The 8,705-nt window shown below is 42.9% G+C and overlaps 1 non-coding gene across 1 annotated transcript; it reads left to right on the forward strand.

Moving 5' to 3' along the window:
• Positions 1–2,573: 2,573 nt before the first annotated feature.
• Positions 2,574–2,738, forward strand: LOC132688657 (U1 spliceosomal RNA). Its single transcript, XR_009614638.1, has one exon. It is a non-coding gene; the product is annotated as a U1 spliceosomal RNA (small nuclear RNA).
• The last annotated feature ends 5,967 nt before the right edge of the window (positions 2,739–8,705 follow it).

Consider the following 8,705-nt stretch of genomic DNA (forward strand, 5'->3'; position numbering starts at 1 on the left):
TGACCTGAGCCGAAGTCAGATGCTTAACCGACTGAGCCACCCAGGCGCCCCCAAATTTAAGTGTTTTTAATATATATGCCTATAGGGGTACCAGGATGGCTCAGTCAGTTAAGCGTCCAACTTCAGCTCAGGTCATGATCTCACGGTTTGTGAGTTCAAGCCCCATGTCGGGTTCTGTGCTGACAGCTCAGAGCCTGGAGCCTCCTTCGGATTCTGTGTCTCCCTCTCTCTGCCCCTCCTCCACTCGCGCTCCGTCTCTCTCTCTCAAAACTAAATAAGTGTTAATAAAATAGAATAAAATAGAATTAAAAAAATAAAATAAAATAAAATAAAATAAAATAAAATAAAATAATAAAATAAATGCCTGTATACGTTCATAATTAGCAGCATTGTTCACAATAGTGGAGGGATGGAAACAGCCCAAGTTTCCATGGATGGATGAATAGATAAGCAAAATGTGGTATAGACATATAATGGAATAGTGTTCAGCCTTAAAAAGGAAGGAAATTCTGACATGTGCTACAGCAGGGATGATGCTTGAGGACATTATGCTAAGTGAAAGCAACCAGTCACAAAAATACAATACTGTATGATTCCACTTATATGGGGTACCTAAAGTAGTCACATTTATAGAGACAGAGAGTAGAGTGGTGGTTGCTAGGGTCTTGGGCTGAAGCGGGGAAGAATGGGAAGTTAGTGTTTAACGGACAGAGAGATTCGGTTTTGCAAGATGAAAAGAATTATGGAAATTGGTAGTGGTGATGTTTGCACAACAGTGTGACTGAACACGGAACTGACTTAAAAACAGTTAAGATAGCAGATTTTGTATTATGTGTACCTTACTACAATCGAAAACTAAAATATTGACAGTTTTTATTACAAAACAATTAGGAATGATGAACATTCTGGTAGCAAAATAAGTTGACATGAACAGACAACTCAGGGAAGATATATAAATAGCTAGTGGACGCATATAAAAATTGAATCCTGCTAGAAATTATGTACTCAAAAATTTAAATGCGATACCATTTTTACTTGTCAGATTTGGAACAGCTGGTTGTTGTTATTTTTAATTATCCCACTCAGGGTTTGTATGGAGAAGGGCAGTCCAATCATGACTGAAGTAGGAGTACAAGTTGGTCCAACTATGGAACATGACAACTTGATGGCATGATCAAAAGCCATCAAGTGTACATGTCTCTTAACTCAATAATTTCTCTTTTTGGAATCCATCCTAAGGAGATAATTAAAAATGTGGGTGGGAAAAAAAGATCCTCTGTAGAAGACTGTCCATTGCAGCATTGTTTACAGTAGAGAAAAACTAGAAACAACACAAAAGTTCAAAAGGAGGTTAATTAAGAAGCGTGTCCATATGATGGGATATTATATAGCTACTAAGGAAAACTTTTACTGACATAAAAAAATCAATGTATATTTTAAAAGGAAAGAAATCAGGGCACCTGAGTGGCTCAGTTGGTTGAACGTCTGACTCTTGATTTCAGCTCAGGTCATGATCCCAGTGTCATGAGTTTGAGCCCTGAGTCAGGCTCCATGCTAAAATTCTCCATGCTTGAGATTCTCTCTCGTTCTCTCTGTCTCTCTCTCTCTCTCTCTCTCCCTTTGCCTCTCTCTCTCAAAAAAAGATAAAAAGAGGGGAGCCTGGGTGGCTCAGTCGGCTGAGCGTCCGACTTCAGCTCAGGTCATGATCTCGCAGTTTGTGAGTTCAAACCCCACGTCGGGCTCTGTGCTGACAGCTCAGAGCCTGGAGCCTGCTTCGGGTTCTGTGTCTCGCTCTCTCTCTGTCCCTCCCCTGCTCACGCTCTGTCTCTTTCTGTCTCAAAAATGAATAAAATATTTTTAAAAATTTTTTAAAGATAAAAAGATGTTACCATAAAGAACCAGTATATTAATATATTTGTTAGAAACATCTATAAGAACTATAAGAACAAATAAAAAGGTGATTTATGAATATAAAACAGATGAACATAAGGGAAAGGAAGCAAAAATAATACAAAAACAGGGAGGGGGACAAAACATAAGAGACTTTTAAATATAGAGAACAAACAGAGGGCTGCCGGAGAAGTTGTGGGAAGGGGGATGGGCTAAATGGGTAAGGGGCATAAGGAATCTACTCCTGAAATCATCGTTGCACCATGTGCTAACTTGGATGTAAATTATAAAAAATAAATAAATTATAGAAATTAAATAAATAAAAATATAGTAAAATAAAATAATAAATAAATTGTGTCACTACAATGAAAAAAAGGTGATTTATGTATGGGTAGGTGAAGTCATAATGATTTTTATTTTATTCTTTTTCTTATCCATCTATTCTCATTTTTCTAAATAAATAGGTACAATAAGAAAAAATGCAATAAAAGTCAATTTAAGTTCATATATTTAAGAGAGAGAGAAAGAGAGAGACTGCACATGAGCAGGGGAAGGACAGAGAGGGGGAGAGAGAATCCCAAGCAGGCTCTCTGCTGTCAGTGCAGAGCCCATGAAAGTCACTTTTCAAATGATTAAGCTACCAGGACATTCATCACATTACTGTTTAAGAACATTAAAAAGTAATATTTACCTGGCAGGGGAGATACCATGATCAGGAAGGTGGTTTTCCCAGGGCGAGGCTTATCCCTTGCACTCAGGGATGTGCTGACCCCTGAGATTTCCTCAAATGTGGGAAACTCAACTGCATAATTTGTGGTAGTGGGGGACTGCGTTTGTGCTTTCCCCTGAAGAAAAAAAAAGAAAAAAAAAAGAACATTAAAAAGTAAAAACCACCTGATTATCAAACAATAAGAAAATGGATGCACTGTACTGTAGATCTTGCAGTTCATGAGTTCGAGCCCCACATCGGGCTCTGTGCTGACAGCTCAGAGCCTGGAGCCTGCCTCAGATTCTGTGTCTCCCTCTCTCTCTGCCCCTCCCTTTCTCTCTCTCTCTCTCTCTCTCTCACACACTCTCTCCCTCTCTGTCTCAAAAATAAATGAACATTAAAAAAAATTTGTAATGCCAAATGTTAAAAGTTGTTATGACTGGGAGATATAAATGGACAAATTTGTTTTCACATATTTGCTTATCTAGAATTCCTAATTATTCTACAGTGAATGATGAGAAAACATAATTTTTTAAATACATAGGCATTGAGTAGCAAATGAAAACATTTCCTGACCTTTAGGATATTTCCAAGTGAAAACAGCAAAATGCAAAGCAGGATATGGTGCTATATGATGATATCAGTGTCTTAAAAATAACAAACTGTGTGTGTGTGTGTGTGTGTGTGTGTGTGTGTGTGTGTGTGTGCGTGTACACATAGAACTTGTTAATGATGGAAAACTTTGGACAGAGAAGTTGAGGAGGAGGTTTTTGGTTTTTTAAGCATCAACATGTCCTATTTTTTTTAAGTTTATGTATTTATTTTGAGAGAGAGAGAGAGAGCATGCACAGGGAAAGGGCAGAAAGAGAAGAAAGAGAGCGAGAATCCCAAGTAGGCTCTGCATGGTCAGCACAGAGCCTGACGCAGGGCTCCATCCCATGAACTGTGAGATCAAGACCCGAGCCCAAGTCAAGAGTTGGAAGCTTAACTGACTGAGCCACCCAGGCGCCCCTCTAAAAAGTCATTTTAAAGTAATAATTTATTTCTAACAAATAAAAGGCAAAAACTAAGTATAAATAGCCAACTATCTTTAAGAGGTTCCAAAACAATAAAGACCCTTTAGAAACATGAAAGAAAAGTTATGATCCAATGTGGTGGAAAATATCAGACAGTTATGGCATGAAAACAAGCAGGTGAGTCATCATGGGTATGAAAACACTAGAAGATAATTCACGAAAGTGACAGTAGCTGCATTAGGACCATATGATTACAGGCACATTTTTTGTTACTGTATTTATTTCCCAATCTTTCTAAAGTGTAATTCTACTACTTCTCTAATAAAACATATTGAAAAGAACTGGCTGTAGGAAGTGGTACATATAAGGCAAAATGAGGAGCATCATGTGTGATAAAGCTAATATAAAGCTAGGGAAAAATAAAGGAAAAAAGGAGCCACAGTTACACCAGATCACCAAAGAGTTTGGGAGCTAGTAGCCCAAGATCATGGAAAGTGATCTAAAATGGATGGATTTGGGGGCGCCTGGGTGGCTCAGTCGGTTAAGCGGCCGACTTTGGCTCAGGTCATGATTTCGTGGTCCGTGAGTTCGAGCCCCGCGTCAGGCCCTGTGCTGACAGCTCGGAGCCTGTAGCCTGTTTCAGATTCTGTGTCTCCCTCTCTCTGACCCTCCCCCCATTCATGCTCTGTCTCTCTCTGTCTCAAAAATCAATAAACGTTAAAAAAATTTTTTTAAAATAAATAAATAAATAAAATGGATGGATTTGAGATACAGGTAGGAGAACTCCTGGGGTTCCCCTCAATGATACCTATCGGGTGAGCTCCTGAGCTCTCTGCCCTAGATGGAGGAAGATGTAGGCAAGATTGAGGCAGAGGGGATGTGTCTGATGCAAAATTGTGGCCCGGTACACACACACACACACACACACACACACACACACACATACACACACGGTTCATTCCTGTTGCCATGCTAGTGGTTTAAGAATAATCGAAGACTTAGGGGGCGCCTGGGTGGTTCAGTTGGTTAAATGTCCAACTTCAGCTCACTGTCTGTGAGTTCAAGCCCCGCGTCGGGATCTGTGCTGACAGCTCAGAGCCTGGAGCCCGCTTCGGTTTCTGTGTCTCCCTCTCTCTCTGCCCCTCCCTCCCCCCTCTCTCTCTCTCAAAATAATAAATAAACATTTAAAAAAAAGAATAATCGAAGACTGAAATTCAGGGCTGAGACTTTAGGGACCATTTTATCAAAATCAGGCATTTCAGCACTGAGGAGAATGGAGCCTCGCTCCAGTTTGATATTTCATTGAGAAGGTGGGCTAAGAGGCTTACCCACATGACCTTTGGCTGGCTTTCCTATGTCAGAACTCCCCACACACCATCCCTGTGGCTACAGAATTCTAAGGGACCCAGGTTGGGTGGTCTTTGGGGCTCCAAGCTCTTAACTCAGGAGGCAAGGACAGTATGACCAGAGTCTTTGAAGAAAAGAGCTGCCCCTGCAGCCTTGTTGCATGGAGAGGCGGTGTTGGTTCCTACCAGTGCTAGGGCACTCAGTGGGCAGTGGCCTGGCAAAGAACAGCAAATAAGACCCAAGCTGATAAGGAAGGCTGTGCCAGATATCTCATCCATCCAGAACCTTTCCCCATTTTTCTCCATCCTGCTTGGGCACCGGGGAGTCAACCTGTACAGGCAATGTCAATGGCCTCCCTTAACTCCTGGCTGCTGATTGGAATTGGCTGAAAAAGTCACCAGCAGGGTATTGGGAGGCAGGAGGAGAGTGAAGTCAGTCTACTTATTCCTCAGCTTCCTCCCCTCCAGGTCACTGGGGGTCAGTGGATTCCATTTAAGGAAAGCTACAGCTCCTGCTAGGCAGCATTCTCCCCATATCCTTCAGTTCTTTTCTTCTTCTTCTCCTTCTCCTTCCCTTCCTCCTCCTCCTCCTTCTTCTTCTTCTTCTTCTTCTTCTTCTTCTTCTTCTTCTTCTTCTTTAGAGAGAATTGAGAGCGTGAGCAGGGGAGGGGCAGGGGAAGAAGGAGAGAAAGAATCCCAGGCTGTCAGCACAGAGCCTGACGCGGGGCTCGATCTCAGACCCTCAGACCATGAGATCATGACCTGAGCTGAAATCAAGAGTCAGATGCTTAAACAACTGAGCCACCTAGATGCCCCCAAATCCATCCTTTCTGAGTTCCCCTTCTCTTGTCCCTCCAGTGCTAGGGATGGTAACGGCTCTATCTCTTGTCCCTTAACCTCTGTCCACAGCTTTGTAAATAGTCCCTTAACTCTTTTCAAATGATCCATTTTAAATGTGCCGTCTGTTCCCTGCCAGGACACTGACCCATATACAGAGCTGTTACCCAAACAGAACTCAGAAAGTCAGAATCCCAAGGTGTCATGAAGAGATGAAGGGAACTTCTAGGCCTTCTCTGCTACCCACACCTCACTCTTTGAACTGGTTAGCAGCTTCCTCTAAAACTCGTGACCACTATGGGTGTCTTCTTCCAGAGCTGACTCCATCCCCTTCACTGAGAGACCTCAGGAAGTCACCTCCGGCTTGACTGGGCTAGAGTTTGAGTCCCGCCTCATTCCACTGCTTACCACATGGGTGGTGTTAAATTTAACCTCTCTTGAGTTTTGTTTTCTCCACCTGCAAATGGGGATAAATCTTTCCAATAAGATTTCTCTACAGTTGAAATGAGTTTATGTGGGTAAAGTGCTCAGCTCAAAACCCTGAGGTGAGATGGTTACTTCTGAGGTGAGATGTACACATTTTTTTAGGCTTTTAAGAGTTGGGGTTTTTTTAAAGTAAGCTCTACTCCCAGTGTGGGGCTCAAACTCACGGCTCCAAGATCAAGAGTCACTCACTCTACCGACCATAATAGGCAGGTGCTCCTTTTTTTAATACACTTTAGTTTCCTTAGACTTCATTACAACTTTAATTTTGAGGGGTACCTGGATGGCTCAGTCCATAAAGCAGGCAACTCTTGTTGTTGGGGTCATGAATTTGAGACCCGTCAGGGGTAGAGTTTACTTTGAAAAAAAAAGTTTAATTTTGAAAACAATAAAAACAATTTTTAAGCAGCATTTAGTAGGTTGCCTGGCACATAGAAAGTGCTTAATGAATGTTCATTGTTATCAACATGATCATTCCAATGTCATCATCTCCATATCTCGTAACATGTCTGGGTCTCCCTACAACCTAAGGTAGAGTGCCACGCAGTCAGTTTTGCTCAGTATTACTCTGCATACTGGCTTTATGATTGTTACCCTCCTCAAGGAGGCACCCCAAGTCCCCTTGTCCCAAGTCCAGGCCCTAGCTCTGTCTTCACATGGTGATCTCTCAGCTCTGCTGGCCCATCCCTTTCAGTTGTTTTATGGGTGCTTTGTACACATCTTTTGTTGTTCCACATGTGGATAGTTGTCAGCCAAAGATGTTGCAAGTGCCCTGAGGACAGCCCTAGAGGCCAGGTCTTCCATGCCCAGCTGGGAGCTTGTGCAGAGCCCAGTGCAGGACTCTATAAGAAGTGCATCTTGGGGCAAAGCCGGAAGCTCCCATGAAGCAGGGCCACCCCTCAGACAAACATCTGGGGCGGGACTGTTTGCTTCGGCTGATGAAAAGCCAAAGTCCCAGGATCTATCTTGATAAGATCAAGGAGAAAAACATTGGGATGTGATGATAACAATCCCGCGTGCATGCCCTTCACAAAATACGTTCACCCTCTCCTCCTGACAACCTCACAATGATCCTGTTGGCAAAGCAAATGTTACTTTTCACATTTCACCAAGGAGAAATTAGAGCTCAGAGAGGTTGAGATTTGCCCAGAATTACTCAAATGGTAAGTAACAGAGCTAGTATGAGAGCCCAAGTTTTCAAGCTCCTTCATACCACACATTTTGGGGGGATACTAAACATATCTTTCATCCTTCTTACCAGTACATCATGAAGTTGAGGGGTTATTTCTTCGGAGTTGACAGTCGGAATCATTGATGAGTTGATGGTTCATCAGAACCCATGGGCCTGCCGGAGACCGACACAGTACACAGTCCAGGAATACTGCCCTTAGAGGGACAGAGAGGCACTAAGAAGCAGGACAGTGTTGGCCTTTCTGCTCCTCTCTCAGCGGTTTCTTCAGGGAAGACAGGATGAAGTGGGGCCACTCAAAGCACAGCTAGAATCTGGAGTTCCTACAGAGTGGGATTTGAGACACCTTTGAACAAAATAGGAACTCTACTTGCCAAGAGACCTAAAAGAGAGCCATTTCTTCAACTTTTTAAATTTTTTTTAATGTTTATTTATTTTTGAGAGAGAGAGACAGCGTGAGTGGGGGGGGGGGGGGAGGCAGAGAGAGAGAGCGAGACACAGAATCCGAAACAGGTTCCAGGCTCTGAGCTGTCAGCACAGAGCCCGATGCGGGGCTCAAATTCACAAACTGCGAAATCATGACCTGAGTTGAAGTTGAATGCTTAACCGACTGAGCCACCCTGGTGTCCCATTTCTTCAACTTTTTGAGGGTTAGAATCTTCTAGGAGCAGCTAAAACTTTTATTTATTGACACCCAAGTCCAGTGAAGGCTTAAAAGTTGATTGGAGAGCAGGGAGGAAAGAGATCCATAGAGAGAAGGCAGGGTGCCTTTGAGGCCAATGAGTTGCCAAAACCGCCTCCAAAGCCCTCATGTCAGAGTCTTCCAGTTCTGGAGACAAAAGTGGAGGACTTCTCTGGATATTTGGCCCCAAAAGGCAGGGCATGGAATATTTGGTTGGCAATGGTGTGGGAAAAGTCATATCAGCCCTTTAACCTGAATCCCCTCAGACCCTTCCTCTGGCCCCTAAAGGCAGGGATGGAAATGACTTACCCAGAGCTGAGCACCCTGCCACTCATACAACACCACCTGGTCTCTTGCCATCATGAATACGAATGCCTAGTGAGCATGTAGCACTGTTTCAAGCACTTTACAAATGTTAATTTATTTCATCCTCACAACAACTCAGAGACATATGGGTTGCATAGACCATCAATATCCCATTTTACAAATAAGGAGACCAAGGTCCAGGGAAGAGAAAGCTATTGGTAGAGCCAGAATTAGAAGCCAAGTAGTC

This window comes from Panthera onca, chromosome E1 (assembly GCF_046562875.1).
Source record: "Panthera onca isolate mPanOnc1 chromosome E1, mPanOnc1 haplotype 2, whole genome shotgun sequence".
NCBI classification, from domain to species: domain Eukaryota; kingdom Metazoa; phylum Chordata; class Mammalia; order Carnivora; family Felidae; genus Panthera; species Panthera onca.